The sequence below is a fragment of the Saimiri boliviensis genome, chromosome 6 (genome assembly GCF_048565385.1).
Source record: "Saimiri boliviensis isolate mSaiBol1 chromosome 6, mSaiBol1.pri, whole genome shotgun sequence".
In the NCBI taxonomy this organism is placed as follows: domain Eukaryota; kingdom Metazoa; phylum Chordata; class Mammalia; order Primates; family Cebidae; genus Saimiri; species Saimiri boliviensis.
The window spans coordinates 99,653,244-99,673,935 of NC_133454.1; the positions used below are offsets into that span (position 1 = coordinate 99,653,244).

General features: G+C 35.8%; 1 protein-coding gene across 1 annotated transcript in view; it reads right to left on the reverse strand.

The window, feature by feature from the left end:
• Positions 1 to 20,692, reverse strand: part of DCDC1 (doublecortin domain containing 1) — a 490,018-nt gene that overhangs the window by 422,807 nt on the left and 46,519 nt on the right.

Consider the following 20,692-nt stretch of genomic DNA (forward strand, 5'->3'; position numbering starts at 1 on the left):
CAAAGACTTCAATGGTTTTTAATACACACTTTTTTAATATTATTATATTGTGTTGTTGTTATTTTACATGTAGCCCTTGAACCCAATGTGGCAATCATCTTTCCAACTTGAAGATTTTAAAATGCTTCAGCTAGAGAAAAAGTTCTACTCACAAGCTGAGGAAAATTAAGGAAACAGAAGGGGCTTGGGGAGTGTTAGGTAACCTGAGGCAGGTTACTAGGTTTTCAGAAGTAACTTCCAAAACATGAAACTCACCATATGTCATTTAAAAGTGCGAAATACATTCCAAATCAAAACTGAAAGTACTCTGCCATCCATTTTTACTATACCCAGCTATAATATTACTTTTCCATAACCAAGAACTACTACTGAAGGATAATGTTTTTGTTTTGTTTTGTTTTGTTTTGTTTTGTTTTGAAACGGAGTTTCACTCTTGTTACCCAGGCTAGAGTGCAATGGCGCGATCTCGGCTCACTGCAACCTCCGCCTCGTTGGTTCAAGCAATTCTCCTGCCTCAGCCTCCTGAGTAGCTGGGATTACAGGCACGCACCACCATGCCCAGCTAATGTTTTGTATTTTTAGTAGAGATGGGGTTTCACCATGTTGACCAGGATGGTCTCAATCTCTTGACCTCGTGATCCACCTGCCTCGGCCTCCCAAAGTACTGGGATTACAGGCTTGAGCCACCGCCCCCAACCTCAGATAATGTTGATTATATTAATATGCTTATAGTAAACAGAATATCTTTTAACTGCTCAAGCCATCTTTCAGATGCTGATACTGTCTCTTTTTGCTTACTTCTGTCCCTACTTTATTATTGGAGCCCATAATCTAGTCCTTACCCCACCACTTCATTAGCTTTGTGAAAATGTATGTATTTCAATAGCTTAGTGTTTATATAGAGGCAAAGTTGTAGTTTCCTTTCATCCTGAAGAACAGCTTTCAAACATTGTGACTGATTTGGTTTATCTAGTGGCTCTATCAAATGACAGGTTGAATTTTAAAGGCAAATATTAAACTAAAAAATTAATTTGACAGACTGGTCTTTCTTGCTATATATACCAGAGGTTCTCAGCCCCTAATCTACTCCTATACATGACTAATCATGTCCCCATGTGTCACGTGCTCCCATGGCATTCACAGGGTTGTATATTCACAGGTTCTTGCACACTAGCTGCAATGCAGAGCACTGAGCAATTCAGAGCAATGTATTGCTGCTGTTTCTCTCACAATCAAGAATGCATACCTGCTCATTATTAGGAATAATGTTACAGGAATATTCTTAAACTGTCTCATTTATGAGGAAGAGATCATTCACAACATCAATGCTTTACCTAGTTAAATAACAAAGCACTTGTAAAGAACGTTAACAACCCTAGTGATTCTCTAAATGCTATTCTTCCTGCCTTCTTTTTCACTCTTGTGGGTCAATTTCTTCAGTGACTACTGCCCACAAGCTCACCTAGGACCCCCATCCCATGGACTGAAATCTTTACTAAAGATGCTGGGAGCCAGGCACGGTGGCTCAAGCCTGTAATCCCAGCACTTTGGGAGGCCGAGGCGGGCAGATCACGAGGTCAAGAGATGGAGACCATCCTGGTCAACATGGTGAAACCCCATCTCTACTAAAAATACAAAAAATTAGCTGGGCATGGTGGCGTGCGCCTGTAGTCCCAGCTACTTGGGAGGCTGAGGCAGAAGAATTGCTTGAACCCAGGAGGTGGAGCTTGCAGTGAGCCAAGATTGTGCCACTGCACTCCAGCCTGGTGTCTGGTGACAGAGTGAGACTCTGTCTCAAAAAATAAAAATAAAAAAAGATGCTGGGAAAGCAATGTTCAAAATATAAGAGAGAAGTATCAGGAAAAGAAACTGGAGTTTTGTCTGTGGCTTGAAACAAAAAGAAGAGTAGAACGTACTGACTGACACTGACATGGGATCCATGCTTGTTTTTATTTTAATAGTCTAATTAACACAGTTGGTGTCCGACTGGCAAAATTCTCCTGTCACTGGAGTGAAAGCGAAAATGGATCACTTTCACCACTACCCTCATTGACAGAAATACTCGAGGGAGATAATTCAGTACAAATTGCTCCTTAGCCAATCATGTCTGAATACTGTTAAAGATCTACAGTTGGTCTCATACACCCTAAGCAAGACACAATCTCCTCTTTACAACCTCACATTCTTTCTCTTTCCATTCCTTATGTTCAGTTCTCAAATTAAGTTATTACTGTATTTAAAAGTATAATGATATTCTTTGGTACAATTTATATTTCCTAGTTATGAGTGAAGGTTCAAATATCTAAATATCCTCTAAAGTTATAATTTACCAATTAAACTAAGTAAAAATATAATCTACTTGAAGATGGTCCCATTTATTTCAACCAAAATTCCAATAATTTTAAAAAATTATTTTAAATATTGCTGCCTTAATAAAATCAGTCCCTCCTTCCCTCACCTTGTAGTAGTTCACAATGTCTATTGTTCTCACCTTTATGTTCGTGAGTACTCACCTAAAAGTGAGAACGTATGGTATTTGGTGTTCTGTTTTTACATTAATTTGCTTAGGATAATAGGCTTCCAGCTGTATCCATGTTACTGCAAAGGACATAATTTCATTCTTTTTTATGGCTGCATAGTATTCCATGGTCTATATGTATCACATTTTCTTTATTCAATCCACTGCTGATGGTGATGGGCACCTAGGATGATTCCATGTCTATGCTATTGAGGACTATGCTGTGATGAACATATGAGTGCATGTGTCATTTTGGTAGAATGATTTTTCTTTTGGATATATACCCGGTAATGGGATTGCTGTGTCAAATGATAGTTCTAAGTTCTTTGAGAAAACTCTATACTGCTTTCCACTGTAGCTGAACTAATTTACATTCCCACCAACAGTGTATAAGCATTCCCTTTCTCTTGCCAGCATCTGTTGTTTTTTGACTTTTTCATAATAGTCATTCTGACTGGTTATACCACTTTCTAACTCAAAGATTCCCCCTTTCATTGAGCTAAAACATCAGTAAAAATGTTTGTGCAAACCAAACCTTTGTGCAAGTTTTAAGAGTTAACTGAGTTTTAAGACTAGCATTAGAAAATCAAACACTGAAATTTATTAATGCATGAGCAACACTGTCATTCCTTCCTACTTGCAGAAGGAACAATCTTTGCAGTGTTTAAGCAATGTTTGTCTTCAGTAATTATTTTCTCAGAGTAAATTATCAGTGGTAAGAATTAGTATCACTAGTATCACTATAAGTTTCTGTCAAAAGCCCTGAAATGAAGCTTCTACTCTAAGGTCATTCTTATAATTTACAATTGAAACATTATGGTGTCATCTTGCCATAATATTAAGGTTAATTAAAATAGCATTTTTACTAATCTGTACCTGTTAAGCTTGTTAAAATATTACTTTTACAAATTTGCATTTTGTTATTTCTTTTTTTTTTTTTTTTTTTTTTTTGAGACAGAGTCTTGCTCTGTAACACAGGCTGTAGTGCAGTGACATGATCATGGCTCACTGCGTCCTCAACTTTTCAGGGTCAGGCAATCCTACCACTTCAGTCTTCTAAGCAGCTAGGACCACAGGTGTACCCCACCACACTCAGCTAATTTTTAAATTTTTGTAGAGATGGGATCTACTTATGTTGCTCAGGCTGGTCTTGAGCCCCCTGGGCTCAAGCAATCCTCCTGCCTCAGCCTCCCAAAGTGCTAAGATTACAGGCATGAACCACTGCACCTGGCCTGTTAATTCCATACAGCTTAAGTTTTAGAAACTCTTCTGATACTAAAATTTTAAATCATCATGCTGTAAAACCAGAATCTTCTTGAAAAGCACCTGGGAAGAAATATTCCACAATCTTTTCAGTTTAATCTACTTGTTTATGATCTGGGAGTCACCTCCACCTCCAAACATATCTGGTACAGAGTTTGCAGCTCCTGGAATGGCCAGTACCTGTGGGTTGCCACTACCCCGATGAGAGAATATACTTAGACCGACATCACCGCAGGTCATATGAACCAGGTCAATAAGCCATCAGACTCAACAATGTCAGTTTTCCTCAAAGACAGAGAACTTTGAAACGTTTTAATATGGTTTTATGAGTTAATGCCTGGAAGCATAAGCCCCAACTTATACTTCCCCAACACACTCTTTTCAAAGGATTCTCTACTGCAGGAGTTAGCAAACTATAGTCCAAAAGCCAATTCCTATCCATAGTCTGTTTCTGTGTGGCCTATAGGCTAAGAATGGCTTCTATATTTTTAATTCTTAAAAAAGAAATCGAAAGATGAATTATATTTTATGATAGGTATATTATGAAATTCAAATTTAAGTACTTAAGAAAGTTTAAGTTTTCTTGTAAAACAGCCACACTTGATCATTTATGTATTTTCTATGGCTGCTTTCATGCTATAACAGCAAGGCTGAGATAGTTGCTACAGAGACCTTATGGCTTACAAGACCGAAATTACTTTCTGTTTGCCTTTTATGGAAAAACATTTCCTACTCTGGTATACTGCATCAACATTCACATGAAGCTCTATATTTTCCTGTTCTGTATAAATCAGCCTGAACTCCTTTATCCATTTCTAAAACCCTTCCATTGCATACTCTGAAGATATCTCCCTGATCAACAAATTTGAGTAGATCCACAACCTCTTTTAAAAGAAACTAGGTTTTCCTGAGGTTAACTTCTTCAAAGCCCTCCCAAGTGGTGAGATTTCATTCTTTCATATCACACAGTCTCAAGTTTGAAAAGTAGTATTACAATGCTATTTCAAGATAATTTTTTGTCAACCCTCTTATTAAACAAAAATGAACAAGCTCTGTCCCCAACCCTCCAGGATCATGATGTTAAAGCATACCATCTTCCCTAACTCTAGTCATTCTTCCTCATTCATATAACTTTTACCACACATAGCTAGCAATATCCTAACTCTGGGTGACTTTCACTTTCCACTTTCTGTGTGCATGCTGAGAGGCCTGATGCTGCTGGAGAAAGTCACACAACTGAACACATCAACATTATCATCATTCATAATCACCAACATCCATGGTCCCTCAGTACTGCCCAGTGACTTCTATTTTCATTTCTTTAGTCAATCTCTCTCCCACTTTCCACAAGGTATTTCCAATCATCTCTAATCAGCTTATCTCCATCTAGACTTTCCTTCCCTAATTGCCTCTTCATTTTCAGCAGACGACATGATCTACATCAGAGAACAATCTGAAGTCTCATCTTACTGCTATCAAAGCTATAAGCCTATTTATTTCTACAGCCATCACTCTTTTTCCTTCTAGTTATATTACAAGAGTCCCTGCTCCTAAGGCCAATATTCCACTATGCTTTAAATTATGTGTGCTCTCAGCTTTTAAAGCAGTTTATATTATCTATCATTTCTTCTCTATCATGTATAATATTCAACTACTGCTTCTCAACTAACCTGTTACAACTGACACTGAAACATAAGTCTCTCCTATCTTGAAAATTAAATCCCCCCATACCTACCTGGTATCTCCCTCTAGCTACTCCTCAACTTTACAGATAAATGTCTTAGATTTGTCCATGATCTCTGTTTCCTTTCCTTTCTTCCCATTCATTCTCAGCCTGTTCCAGTTTGGCTTTTTTATCATTACTTTACTGAAATAATTCTCACAATGACTAACAATGACTACTATATTGAAAAATTCAAAGGATATTTAAAAATTCTCACTTATTTTGAGCATTGTATTAGTTCATTATCACACTCTTATTAAAGACGTACCTGAGACTGGGCAATTTAAAAAAGAAAGATGTTTAGTGGAACTACAGTTTCACATGGCTGAGAGACCTCACAATCATTGTGGAAAGCAAGGAGAAGCAAATCACATCTTCCATGGATGGCAGCAGGCAGAGAGAGAGAGCTTGTGCAGAGAAACTTCTCCTTATAAAACCATCAGACCTCAGGCCAGGCACAGTGGCTTATGCTTGTAATCTCGGCACTTTGGGAGACTGAGGCAGGCAGATCATGAGGACATGAGTTAGATATCAGCCTGGCCAACATGGTGAAACCCCATCTCTACTAAAAATACAAAAATTAGCTGGACGTGGTGGCAGCCACCTGTAATCCCAGCTACTTGGGAGGCTGAAGCAGGAGAATAATTTGAACCCAGGAGGTGGAGGTTGCAGTGAGCTGTGATCATGCCATTGCACATCAGCCTGGGCAACACAGCAAGACTCTGTCTTAAAATAAAATAAAATAAAATAATATCAGATCTCATAAGACTTAACACTATCACGAGAACAGCATGGGAAAGACCCGCCCCCACGACTCAATTACCTCCTACCAGGTCCCTCCCACAACATATGGAAATTCAATATGACATTTGGGTGGGATCATAGCCAAACCATATCATTCCACCTCATGTCCTCACATTTTGAAACCAATCATGCCTTCCCAACAGTCCCCTAAAGTCTTAACTCGTTTCAGCATTAACTCAAAGTCCACAGTCCAAAGTTTCATCTGAGACAAAGAAAGACACTGCCACACCTATGAGCCAGTAAAATAAAATAAAAATCAAGTTAATTACTTTCTAGATAAAATAGGGGTACAGGCATTGGATAAAGACAGCTGTTCAAATGGGAGAAATAGTCCAAAACAAAGGGGCTACAGGCCCCATGCAAGTCCAAAATCCAGCAGGATGGTCACATCTTAGAGCTCCAGAATGATCTCCTTTGACTTCATGTCTCACATACAGGTCATGATGATGCAAGAAGTGGGTTCCATGGTCTTGGGCAGCTCTACTCCTGTGGTTTTGCAGGGTACAGCCTTCCTCCTGGCTGCTTTCACAGGCTGGCATTGAGTATCTGTGACATTTCCAGGCGCACAGTACAAGTTGTCAATGGATCTACTATTCTGGTGTCTGGAGGATGGTGGCCCTTGTCTCACAGGTCCTCTAGGCAGTGCCCCAGTAGGAACTCTGTGGGGGCTCCAACCCCACATTTCCCTTCCACATTGCCCTAGCAGAGGTTCTCCAGGAGGGCCCCACCCCTGCAGCAAACTTCTGCCTGTGCGTGAGGCGTTTTCATACATCCTCTGAAATCTAGGTGGAAGTTCCCAAACCCCAATTCTTGACTTCTGTGCACTTGCAGGCTCAACACCACATGGAAGCTGCAGGGCCTGCACCCTCTGAAGCCATGGCCTGAGTTCTACATTGGTCCTTTTCAACCATGGCTGGAGATGCTGGGATGCAGAGCACCAAGTCTCTAGGCTGCATGCAGCACGGAACCCTGGGCCCAGCCCAGGAAACCATTTTTTCCTCCTAGGCCTCCAGGCTTGTGATGGAAGGTATTACTGTGAAGACCTCTGACATGCTCTGGAGACATTTTCCTCATTGTCTTGGGGATTAACATTTGACTCCTCATTAATTATGCAAATTTCTGCAGCTGGCTTGAATTTCTCCTTGGAATATGGGATTTTCTTTTTTATCAAATTGTCAGACTGCAAATTTTCCAAACTTTTATACTCCGCTTCCTTTATAAAACTGAATGCCTTTAACAGCACTCAAGTCACATTGAATGCTTTGCTGCTTAGAAATTTATTCCACCAGATATCCTAAATCATCTCTCTCAAGTTCAAAGTTTCACAAATATCTAGGGCAGGGGCAAAATGCTACAAGTCTCTTTGCTAAAACATAACAAGTCACCTTTGCTCCAGTTCCCAATAAGTCCCTCATCTCCATCTGAGACCACCTCAGCCTGGACTTCACTGTCCATATCACTATCAGCATTTTGGTCAAAACCATTCAACAAGTTTCTAGGGAGCTGCAAACTTTTTCACATTGTCCTATCTTCTTCTGAGCGCTCTAAACTGTTCCAACCCTGAACTATTACTCAGTTCCAAAACTGCTTCCACATTTTCAGGTATCTACCACAGCACCCCACTCTTGGTACCAATTTACTGTATTAGTTCATTTTCACACTGCTGCTAAAGACATATCCAAGGTTGGGCAATTTATAAAAGAAAAAGGTTTCGTGAACTTACAGTTCCACATTTCTGGGGAGGCCTCACAATCATAGCAGAAAGCAAGCTGGAGCAAATCATGTCTTACATGAATGGCAGCAGGAAGAGAGATAGCTTGTGCAGGTAAACTCCTGCTTATAAAACCATCAGATCATGTGAGACTTACTATCACACAAACAACATGGGAAAGACCTGCCCCCGTGACTCAATTATCTCCTACTGGGTCTCTCCCACAACATGTGGGAATTAAAGATGAGATTTGGGTGGGGACGGAGCCAAACCGTATTAAGCATAAACAAATATTGAGATATAATAATCCACTATTTTGTCTCCTACTTTCTTCCTAGGGTCATGCCTATTCATTCAGTGGGGTTTATCAAGATAAGTCCTAGACTTCTTTCTGCCTCTCTCTTAAGGTAATCTAAATGGTACCCCAACATTTCATCTTCCATCATCTATATACTAACAACTCCCAAATTGATATGTTTCTTTTAATTACTCATTCAAAATATTTTTTGACTACTAATATCTTCTAAGTGCCTGGATATGGCAGTGCGCAAAAACAGCCAGGTTCTTGTTCTCATGGAGCTTTTAGTCTAGTGGTGGTCAAAGACAGTTGTAAAATAATAATATCATTAAATGTAGAGTAGGTAGCATAAAGAAGTCCTCTGAGAAGAGATAAATTAGATTTATCTGGAAACATGGAGAATATTGAGACTGGGGAACCATTTCAGAGAACATAGCATATGAAAAGGCTCCATGGCAGAGCAAGCAGGATGTAATCCAGGAATCAAAACGTCACCATATAAATGGGGAGAGTAGCCTCGTAAGAAAGGAAAGAAGCCTTCCTTATTCCACCTACTCACATTTAATGACATGATCATTTTACAAATGTCTTTTTTTTTTTTTTAAGATAATGTCTCACTCTGCAACCCAGGCTGGAGTGCAATGGCATGGTCTTGGTTCACTGCAACCTCTGCCTCCCAAGTTAAAGTGATTCTCCTGTCTCAGCCTCCTGAATAGCTGGGACTACAGGTGCATGCCACCACACCTAGCTAATTTTGTATTTTTTAGTAAAGATACAGTTTCACTATGTTGGCCAGGTTGGTCTAGAACTCCTGACCCTGTGATCCACCCACCTTGGCCTCCCAAAGTGCTGGGATTACAGGTGTGAGCCACCATACCCAGCCTTATTTTAAAAATGTCTTTGTCCACCACTAGACTTAAAGCTCCATGAAAACAAGGCCATGGCTGGTTTTGCTCACCACCATATCCAGGCACTTGACAGACATTAGTAGTCAAAAAATATTATGAATTAATGAATAAAAGTGTTAATACATATTATTTCTAATTTAAACTCATTTTATCATAAACATTATTTGATCAAGATTCTGATAAGCTAGGACAAATTTCTTACTGATTTTATACAATTATGCTATAAAGTATGCATAATTCCAGAAGATTTTTTTTCAAATAAAACCAATTCTTCTTAGCACCAAAGCACTCATATTTTGCAAGTCTTAAGAAATAAAATAAGAAAACCTCTTCATGTGTGTAGTAATACTGTTAGCTGCCTATCCAATATCCATTCTCTACCCTCATCCTTACTATAATGATTTTGTTTAAGTATTCATACTTCTCCCTTTTGACTCAAGGAAGGCTAAATTATCTTGATGTGTCTAAATTACCTATTACAGACTCACACCCCTTGTTAGTGAAAGGCTTGAGATACAGACACATAACCCAGTTCTGGCCAATGAGACATAAGAAGAGGCTTCTGGGAACTTAATCATTCATAGAGAAGAGATGGTCCTTTTCTGCCTCTGTATAGTTGTACCTGGCTGTGCAGCCATCTTGCTACCAACATATGAAAGGGCAGAAACTCCAGAAAACTGTAGAGATCATAGCTGGAATCCTGTTATACTATGCTTGGAGCTGCCCTGCCTCTGGATTTCTTGCTTCCTTTTTTGCTTAAGTCTGTTTGAATTAGGAATCTGTTATTTGCAGCTAAATTCATCCTAACTAATAGAAAAATAAATATTTTTGTCCCATGTTTCTTAAGTGATGAAAATTTATTCAGCTAATTCAGTGAGAATTTGTATGCCAAATACATTACAACAGTATTCACTATATAAACCTAAAAAGCAAACCATTTAATTAAAAATCTAGGGAATAATTTTAGAAGAAAATTTTCAAGCTGAAAATTATGAAAACGAATGGATAATTATGAAAGTAATTATTTGGATTACTAAAAATACTTCACCTTTGGCAATTAATTGTACTTGCTCAGTAGAAGAGAACTACCATTTATTATCATTATTTTGAGAAAGGGAATCTGTTTTTACAGAATTTTTTTTTCCTAACTGAAAGGCTGTCTAATACGAATTTTCAAGGAATTAAGATGTAATAAAATGCCATAGCATAAGTCTCTGCTAAGGCCAACATTTTAAAAAAGTGACTTATAATCGAAACTATTATCATTATGTTAACCAGAAAATGCAAGAAGATTGTGCTAAATTTGTACCCATCTTATTAATTACCTTAAAAGGTGCTTATCTGAATAAATCCTAGAGCTAAATTCGCTGGCCTGTTATTTGTCCTATTCTCATAAAGGTAAGGGAAAGAATTCACACCAGATCTATTTATTTGCTCTCACTGGCAATGAACACAAATATGATTTAAAAACACAATTATTGCTTGTGTATTTGTGTTCTGTGGTGTTTTGGCATTTTATTTTTAGAATGTGAATGACAGGTACATAACCATAGGAAATTTTCTTAAGAATAATTAAATGGCCCAAATTACAATTATAATCATATTATTATTTTTGTTTGTTTTTAAAATCTATATGTCATTTCTCCCCATGTACCCCCAAACCTAAAATGCAATAAAAAAAAATTTTTTAAAAATCTATATGGATTTATAATTTACATGAAATAAACTGTGTCTATTTTAAGTAGGTGTGGTTGATGCAGATAGAACAACGTATATTCATGTGTAACTATCACAATGAATATATAGAATATTCATTGTGGTAGTTACAGCTTCCACAATTACCTATATTCTTTTTCAATTACAACTCAATATCCTAGCCCCAAGCAACCAATTATCTGTTTTTTTTTTTTTTTATCACTAGAGAATACTTTATCTATTCTACAATGTCATTGCATCTAATATTTTGTACCTGGTTTCATTCATTTACCACAATGCTCGTTCTTTTTTATTGTTGAAAAATAGTCCTTAGCATAAATATATCATAATTTTTAATCCATTCACAGGTATATGGACTTTTGGATTGTCTGTAGTTTAGCTAATTGCAAATAAAACAACTATGAACTTTCACTTAGAAGTCTTTGTATTTACAGATGTTATTCATCTTGGTATGCATCTAAAAATGGAATTGCTAGATTGTATTTAAGTGTAAGTTTAATTTTATATGAAACTATCAAACTGTTTTGCCAAGTGGCAATATTATTTTGCATTCTTATCAGTTAAATATAGGATTTGCCATTGCTCCACATTTTCACCAGCACTTGGTATTTTCAGTCTTTTAGATATTAGTCATTCTAATGTGTATATAGTGGTAACTCATCAGGGATTTAATTTGCATTTCCTTGATGATGAATAATACTGAGAATCTTTTCATGTACTAATGGTTGATTTCTATATTTCTTTAGTAAAATGTCTCATTCACATCTTTTGACCTATTTTTATATTGAGTTGTTTGTTTTGTTACCGTTGAGGTTTCAGAAATGTTTATATATTCTGAACCAATGTTTTTATTAAATATGTGTTTTCTGGATATTTTCTCTTATTCTGTGGCTTGCCTTTTCATTTTGATAATGCTGTATTTACAAAAGCAAAAGTTTTTTTGATTCAGATAAAGCATAATCATTTTCTGTTCATATTTTTTGTGTCCTAAAAAGTATTAGCCTACTCAAGGTTACAAAGATTTTCTCCCATGTTTTCTCTAAGAACTATTACAGTTTTACTCTTTATAATCAGATCTGTGATCGATTTAAATCAATTTTCATTAATGGTTTTGAAGTTCTCATTACCCAGAAATATCCAACTGTTTCAGCAATATTTATCAAAAACACTGTCTTTCCCCCCACTGAATTACTTTATCAAGAATGATTTGCTCATGTATGTGTAGGTCTATTTCTGAATGCTCCATTTTGCTTCTTTGCTCTTTATGTGTATTTTTATTCCCATATTATCCTGTTTTGATTATTTTAGTTTTATAATAGCTGTTGAAAACAAGTAGTGTAAATGGAATAGTATTCAGCCTTTAAAAAGAGGAAACTCTTGTCATTTGCAACAACATCAGTGAAACTGGAGGGCATTATCTTAAGTGAAATAAGCCAGATGCAGAAACACAAATACCACATAATTTCACTTATATGTGAAATCTAAAAAATGAAACTCAAAGAAGCAGAGAGTAGAATGGTGGTCACCAGAGGCTGCAGGAGGAGTGGGAGGACTGGGAAGATGTTCGCTAAAGCACACGAAATATAAGCCAGACTGAAGGTATATTATATATTATGGTGGCTATAGTTAATAACAGTATATTGTATACTTGAAAACTGCTAAGAAAGTAGATTTTATGTGTTTTTATGACCAAAAAAAGGTAAGTATCTAAAGTAATTCACCTATCAATCAGCTTGGTGTAGCCAGTCCACAATGTAGGCATATTTCAAATCATCATGTAGTATACCACAAATATATACAATTTTTGTCAATTTAAAAAATAAATAAGCCAGGCATGGTGGCTCAAGCCTGTAATCCCAGCACTTTGGGAGGCCGAGGCGGGTGGATCACAAGGTCAAGAGATCGAGACCATCCTGGTCAACATGGTGAAACCCCGTCTCTACTAAAAACACAAAAAATTAGCTGGGCATCGTGGTGCATGCCTGTAATCCCAGCTACTCAGGAGGCTGAGGCAGGAGAATTGCCTGAACCCAGGAGGCGGAGGTTGCAGTGAGCCGAGATCCTGTCATTGCACTCCAGCCTGGGTAACAAGAGGGAAACTCCGTCTCAAAAAATAAATAAATAAATAAATAACAATAATTAATAATAAATAAATATCAAAATACAATTTTTTAAAAGAAATCAGGTAGTATAAATCCTTCAAACTTGTTCTTGTTTAAAACTGATTTGTCTCTCTAATTCCTTTGCATTTCTGGCATTTCCACACATACTTTAGAAATATCTTGCCAATTTATGCCCTTTCCCTCAAAGAGACGGCCAGCTGGAATTTTGATGAGTATTGTGTTAACTATATAGCTAAATTTGCAGGAAATTGGCATCACAATAATTTTGAGGTTTCCAATCCATGAACATGGTATATCTCTTGGATTTCTTTCATTTCTCTCAGCAATTATTTGTTGTTTTTACTGTATAGGTCTTGCATGTATTGTGTTAAACAAATAGCTAAGTATTTCATGTGTTTGAATGTTGTGGTATTTGATTTTTAAATTTCACTTTCTTTTTTGCCTTTTTTTTTTTGTAACTCTCGTCTACTTTAATCCTTTCAAGTTGGCAAAAGCATCACTCTCAATCACAAACATACAGCAGTCAATTAGTTTTATATTTCTGAATGGCTGGTTAAAAGACAATCCTAAATTATAACTTAGTTTGACTTAGATTGTAAATAATTCAAGAGTGAAGTTTAACTTGCTACTATTTTAAACACATGTGACCTTAAAGATCATCTATAAAATGTGAGAAGTGCTAAGTAATCTTTGATATTACACATAATCTTTGATATTACACATAACCTTTCAATAACTAAAAGGAACCATTTCAAATACAGAGAATTCTAATTAGATTGGCATAGTTAAGGCCAAAAATATAAAGCAGACATTGCTACCTTATTTATCTTCAACCCTTGCCTTTAAGAGGCAAATGAATACAAAACACAGGTGAATCTTGCTTAGTTCTGAGTCAGTGAAGGAATTTCCCCAGTAATTAAATATATTCACATAACCAGTTATATAAATCTAAATATAAAACCAATCTCCAGTAAGTTTTAAAATGGCACTCACCAGCTTTGTGAAAATTTGAACATTACTAACAAAGTCTAATCATGTCTTTAGAAGGGGTGAACAGGGATAGCATTTACTGAATTGGAATTACTGTTGAAATTCAAAAACTGAACATACCCATTTAACCACAAGCCAGTCTTAGTTTTAAATCAGGACTATCCAACAAAATATTCTGTCAGTCATTCATGATCTGAATTCTGGTGTATGAGATCTATTAAAGTATGGTACACATTAAAAAGTCATGTTTTTGTTTTGTAATAAATAAGGCAGTGGCCAATTATTACTCATTAGTAGCTTTTTTGAGATAAGCTATCAAATCTGCCCTTTCTGCTTTCTTCTTAATGGCAGCAAAGATCATTTTTGTTCCAGGGATACACTTCTTGGGATTCTCCCAATACTTCATCAATGTATCCTTTCCTCATGTGACACCTTTGTTCTTATTGGAGTCTGTGTAAGAGAATAAAATGGACTGACCTGTCTTCTGCCCAAGGAGACCATGGAGATTAGTCCCAGTCTTGTGCTTGCCTCCCTTTTCAATGATGTGGCACTGGGCACACTTCTGGAAAAAAAATCTTCTTGCCTTTCTCAACATCACCCATATTTAATCTCTTTTTCAACACTGGCGCAATGAAGGTTCCCACTCTGAAGTCAGACATCCTACTCTCCTTAATTTTCTAACTGTCACTAGCATACAGAATTACGCTGACCCTGTATCCTGCAAACTTGCTGAATGTATTCCTTAGTTCTACTAGCTTTTATAAAGATTCTTTAGGGTATTTTGTGTTCTTATCATGTTGTCTACAAATAAAACAGTTTTATTTCTTCCTTTCAAATCTATACACTTTTTACTACTTTTTTCTTGCCTTATCACAGGTTAGGGCTCCCAACCGCATGTTAAGCTGAAATGAAAAGAGAGGTTATCTTTGCCTTGTTCCTGATCTTAGGGGAAAATAGTTCAGTCTTTCATCATTAAGTATGCAGTTAAATCAGTGTTTAGTAGACATTCTTGGCCAGATTGAAGAAATTCCCTTCTATTTCAAGTTTCCTATGAAAAAATTTTTTAATAAGTGAATATTAAATTTTGTCAAATTCTTCTCTGATACCTACTGAAATGAGCATATTTATTTTTCTTCATATTCTCTTAAGGTGGTAAACTACATTTTCTGTTGTTAAACCAAATGATATGATTTGGCTCTGTGTCCCCACCCATATCTCATCTTTAATTGTACTCCCATAATTCCTACGTTTTGTGGGAAAGATCCAGCGAGAGATAATTAAATCATGGGGGTGATTTCCCCCATATTTTTCTCATAGTTTTCAATAAGTCTCACAAGACCTGATGGTTTGATAAGGGGAAACCGTTTCACTTGGCCTTCAATCTCTCTCTTGCCACCAAAATGTGAGACGTGCCTTTCACCTTGCACTACAATTGTGAGGCAACCTCAGCCATGTGAAACTGTAAGTCCAATAAACCTCTTTCTTTTGTAAATTGCCCAGTCTCAAGTATATCTTTATCAGCAACATGGAAACAGACTAATACATCAACTTTACATTCCTGAAATAAAACTCACTTGATCATGATGTATTGTTGGATTTGATTTGTTAATACTTTATGAAGGAATTTTGCATCTATGATCAGGAGGATATTGATATGGATTTTCTTTTCCAGTACTGTCTCTGTAATGCTAGTCTCAACATATGAGAGGGGAAGTCTTCCTGTTTTCTCCGTTTTCTAAAAGGTTTATGTATAACTGATATTATTTCTTCATGAAATGTTGATGAAATTCACCAAGATCATTTGGTCTTGGAATTTTGTTTTTTAAAAAGTTTTTAATTATAAATTTGATTTTTTAATACATACAGAGATTTTGAGATATAAATTTTCTTCTCTCTCAGTTTTGGTAATTTATGTTGTATTAGAGTTCTCTAGAAGGACAAAACTAATAGGATAGATGTATACATGAAAGGGAGTTTAATGTCTATTAAAGATAGACTATCTATATATATATAATAAAGATAATCTATTAAGATGTATATATGAAGCGGAGTTTAATGTCTACATTAAACAACTCTCCACAGCTAGAGAGTGACCTGCTATCTTTTGTTATTTATTTCTAATTTAATGCTTTTGTAGTCAGAAAACATACTTAACATAATTTCAGTCCTTTTAAATGTACTGGGAATAGTTTAATAAGCAGCAAAGGGTCTATAACACTAAATGTATCATGTACATTTAAAAGAATTTCTTTGTGGATACCCAAATTTGTTTCTGGTATTATTTTCTTCCAGTGAAAAATATCCTTTAATATTTCTCATAGTATAGATCTGTTGGACACAAGGGCTTTATATTCTGTTTGACTGAGAATGCTTTTACCTTGCTTTCATTTTCGAAAGGTATTTCCACTGTAATATAAAATAATAAGATGATCGTTTTTTTCTTTCAGCACTTTAAACATATTATTTCTCTCCATAGAAGATCTGCTATCTTCTGTCTTGCATTAGTTCTGAAGAGATGTCAGCTTTTATTCTTACATCTGTATCCCTGTAATTAATGTGTTTCCTCCCCTCTGGTGGCTTTTAAGCTTTTCTCTTTATCATTGTTTACAGCAATGTGATTTATGTCTTTAATCTGGTTATCTTCCTACTAGAGGTTCACTGAGCTTTTTAGATATGCGGCTTGTTCTCCATGAACTCAGGAAAAATTCTGGCCACGATTATTTCAAATATTCACATCCTTCTCATTCTTTCTAGGGCTCCAGTTATACATTTATTAGAGTGATTGATATCTCACAAGTTACTGACACTCAGTCCTTATTTCCAGCCTTTTCCTTTTGCTTCTCTACACTGCAATTTGGATAGCTTTAATGGTCTGTCATGAAGTTAATTTATCTTTTCTTCTCTAATATCTAACCTGCTGTTAAACCCACTCAGTTTTTGTTGTTGTTGTTGTTGCTTTTTGTTGTTGTTGTTGTTTTTGCAGTTGAGATATTGTATTTTTTAGAACTAGAAGTCCCATTGTTTCTATTTTAAGTTTCTAGTTCTCTTCACATTATATTGATATTTTTCTTGAATTACATGAGCATATTTATAATAGCTGTTTAAATGTCTTTTTCTGTTAACTCTTTTGTGGTCTGTTTCTATTGATTGACTTTTCTTCTGGATATAAATTACCTTTTCTGGAATCTTTATCAATCTGACACTAATTATTCCAAATGGAAACAGATGTCTTGTGTCTTTGTTTTTATTGATTATGTTACATCATTTTTAAGAGCGGGCACATTAGAAGTTTTCTAACAAGTTCAATAAGACCTCTCCTGTCCAACTGGTCTTAAGGCAAATGTCTCCTTACCCTGCACATACTCCCATACTTCTTTCCCTTATACATACTGATTAGTTGTTTTTTTTTCCTGGCAGGCCTTGTGGAGTTCACCCTATGTATAAGCACCTTAATACTCAGCCAAAGACATGAGGCAATGCTTACACAAAATTTGAGAACTATTCTACAAATAGCTCCCTCTAATGGCATTGCTCTGCAAATTTCAGCCACCTAGAACTCTGATGTCTTTCTCTTCAGTTTATGGGGAACCATTGTGTTTTTCTTAGATTCTTCCCTTCTCCTCCCTTCTCTTCCCCTTTCTTCCCCTCTCCTTCCCTCTCTTCCCCTCTCCTCCTCTCTCTTCCCCTCTCTTCCTTTCTCTTGCCCTCTTCTCCTTCCATCTCTCTCTGTCTCTCTCTCCCTCTCTTTTTCTCCCCCTCTTCCCCTTCTCATTCCCTCCCTCTCTCTCCACTACGATCTATAAATTGCCTCCAGATATAAAGACATAGTGAACTTTAGGACGCACTTCAACTTTTACCCTGCTCTTAGGCATTACAGCTGATACTTCCTGTTGTCTCATACCTAAAAATAGTTGTCATACAGTTTGTCCAGTTTTTCAGTTGTTTCGAATGGATTGACTAGTCTGATACTAATGACTCCAACTGGAAACAAATGTCTTATGTTTTTATTTTTAATGGTTATATTAAATAATTTTTAAGAGACAACACATTAGAAATTAAAATTTAAGAAAAAGTAACATTAAGGGAAGCTTTAAATAATAAATAATATTGCTGTAAAAATCAAAAAATGAATTATAGTACTGGCTACTTCACTTGATCCACTTTGGATATGGCAGTTTGCTTGTCTAAGTTTCAGTTTTTTGAGTAGCGTGACTAGATGACTTCATAAAATCCTGTGATTCTAATGTCCAGAAACTCAATATAGGTCATCAAAGATACTTTAATGATCAGGTATGCATGGACATTAATCTAATAAATGCTTCAATGTAACCATTATTGTTATATGTTCTTAACAATTAAAATGTATTAAAATATAAAATATGCATATAAAAACTATAAAACAATTTTAATAAAAAAACAAAAATACATTTTACCTTTTCAAATTTAATATGTTTATGCCTTTACTGCCCCTAAATAATATTAAGGACTATCTTGAACTACCATAAGTAAAGTAAATGAATGTTTAGACTGATAATTCTCATTTGGTTTTATTTCCACTAAATATACTCTATTCTTTTGGCATGTTTTAGGATTTCATTTAGGAAAAAAAATTCTGACTATAAATGATTATAATATTCTAAAATAACTTAACTTGTATAATCCTTGAAATTCACATTAAATAATGAGAAGACAACTGGCTATTCATAGCCTCTTGAGAATAAACCATATTACTAAATTCCATTATTTTTTTAAATCTGCTTTTGTGCTTTTAATCAGATATTAATCTCTGGCTTAAAAAACTAGACTAATTTTAAATAACAATAATATCAAATAGTAGCAATGGACTTTTCCTCATATTTCATAAAAAGCTCTTTAAAGAAGTTCCAAGATACACGACCTCCTTTGTCAGAATCCATGTTGAGCATCCTTATTCAAATTTTGCTACCCCAGGTACTTCTTTTTGAATCTCTTAAGATATTCTCTAAATTAGTTTACCCACACTATTGGGAAAATCTCCGCTGCTATAGTTACAAATTTGTGTGTCAACATTCCACAATCATACCATTATATTGTGTTATTTTAATTGAATTAGATCTTTCTTAAGCTTGAAATTTTTATTAATTTTGGTTTAAGCTTACTAAGTTATTTTTTAAATTAATAAATGGCAAACAACATAGAAATATAAATTTATCCTGGCTTAAAGGCATCTGATATAGTTTATTGCTTATTTATAACTTGACATTCATATAGGAGCAATTCCCTCAATACTCATGTTTTTCAGTAATAACAGGAAAAAGTAATTACAATGAAATGTTTACATATAAATGTAAAGGGAGCATTATTTTCTTAAGCTAGACTTGCTACACATAACTACTCCCTTTCTGTCAACTTGTAGATGTTTTCTGCTTCCTGACTTCTGAACTCCCTTCACTCATTCTGATCTAACAACTAGTTATCTAATTTCCCCCAACATCTTTTTATTCTGTCTAACAAGTTATTCTTCTCTCTTAAATCACATGAGAAGTACAGGAGAACAAGCAAAAGGGAAGTCTATGAAAAGTTCTATCAATTAGTAAGTTTGAAGTTTTAGAACAATGGAACAAGAATTGTCAAACTTTAGAGTGGCTACGAATCATCTGGAGACATTTGTTGAAATATCAGAGTCCCAGGACCCACAGTCAAGAATTCTTAACCCAACAGGATTGAAGTTGGATGTAGGAGTCTGAATTTTGAACAGAAAAGCCAGACAATTCTGGTGCAAGTGTTCTGCAGACCATATTTTGAGAAAAACTGCAGGCCTTTTGCCTGCAGTCAGTATATGATGCCTCCAAGTGACAGGGGAACTATTCTGTTTTTGTTGAAGTAAGCTAACACTATATTTGCCAAATGATGCTGTAAAAACCCCAAGAAACTGGGCAAAACAATCAACTGGGATAGTATGAAAATATTAGAATTATTCATTATCTATAAAAATCAGTAATTAATTATTGATCAATTATTGTCAATATTAAATAAAAGATTGACACTTAATAATTATTTTCCAAAAAATGCAGAACATCAGAAAGGCTCAGAAATTTGAGACATCAGGTACCTCTAAAAGTAGGGCTGAAAACAGGTTGACTAGATAGAAAACAGATAAACCTCCAGAACCCTTCCCTCACACCAATCAGTCAGGCAACTATACTTTTGCTATCAGAAGAGAAGACAGAAGATTTGTTCTCTGGAGAGATTAATCCAGAGGAACTGGGAATTGGAGACACCAGGCAGAGCTCAGAGTGAAGGCAGCTTACTGAAAAGAGGAGAATTAAATGAAAGTCTACATATTGAAAGTGAAACTTTTAGCTCCCTTCTCCACTTGGCTACTAGATTGCTCAAATTAGCAGATTTGCTTTGGTGAAATTGATTAGCTCCAGAGAAAAGACACTGACACAGGAATGCAACCCCAATGAAAGAAGAAGCCTAGTCAAAATACTCTCCAATGAAATCCATCTGTCAATAAAGTAAGACAAACCTATGCTCACCTTTTCTTTCTTTTCTTCTTTTTTTTTTCCTTTCTTTTCTTTTCTTTTTCTTTTTTTGACAGAGTCTCACTCTGTTGCCAGGCTGGAGTAAAGTGGCCCAATCTTGGCTCACTGCAA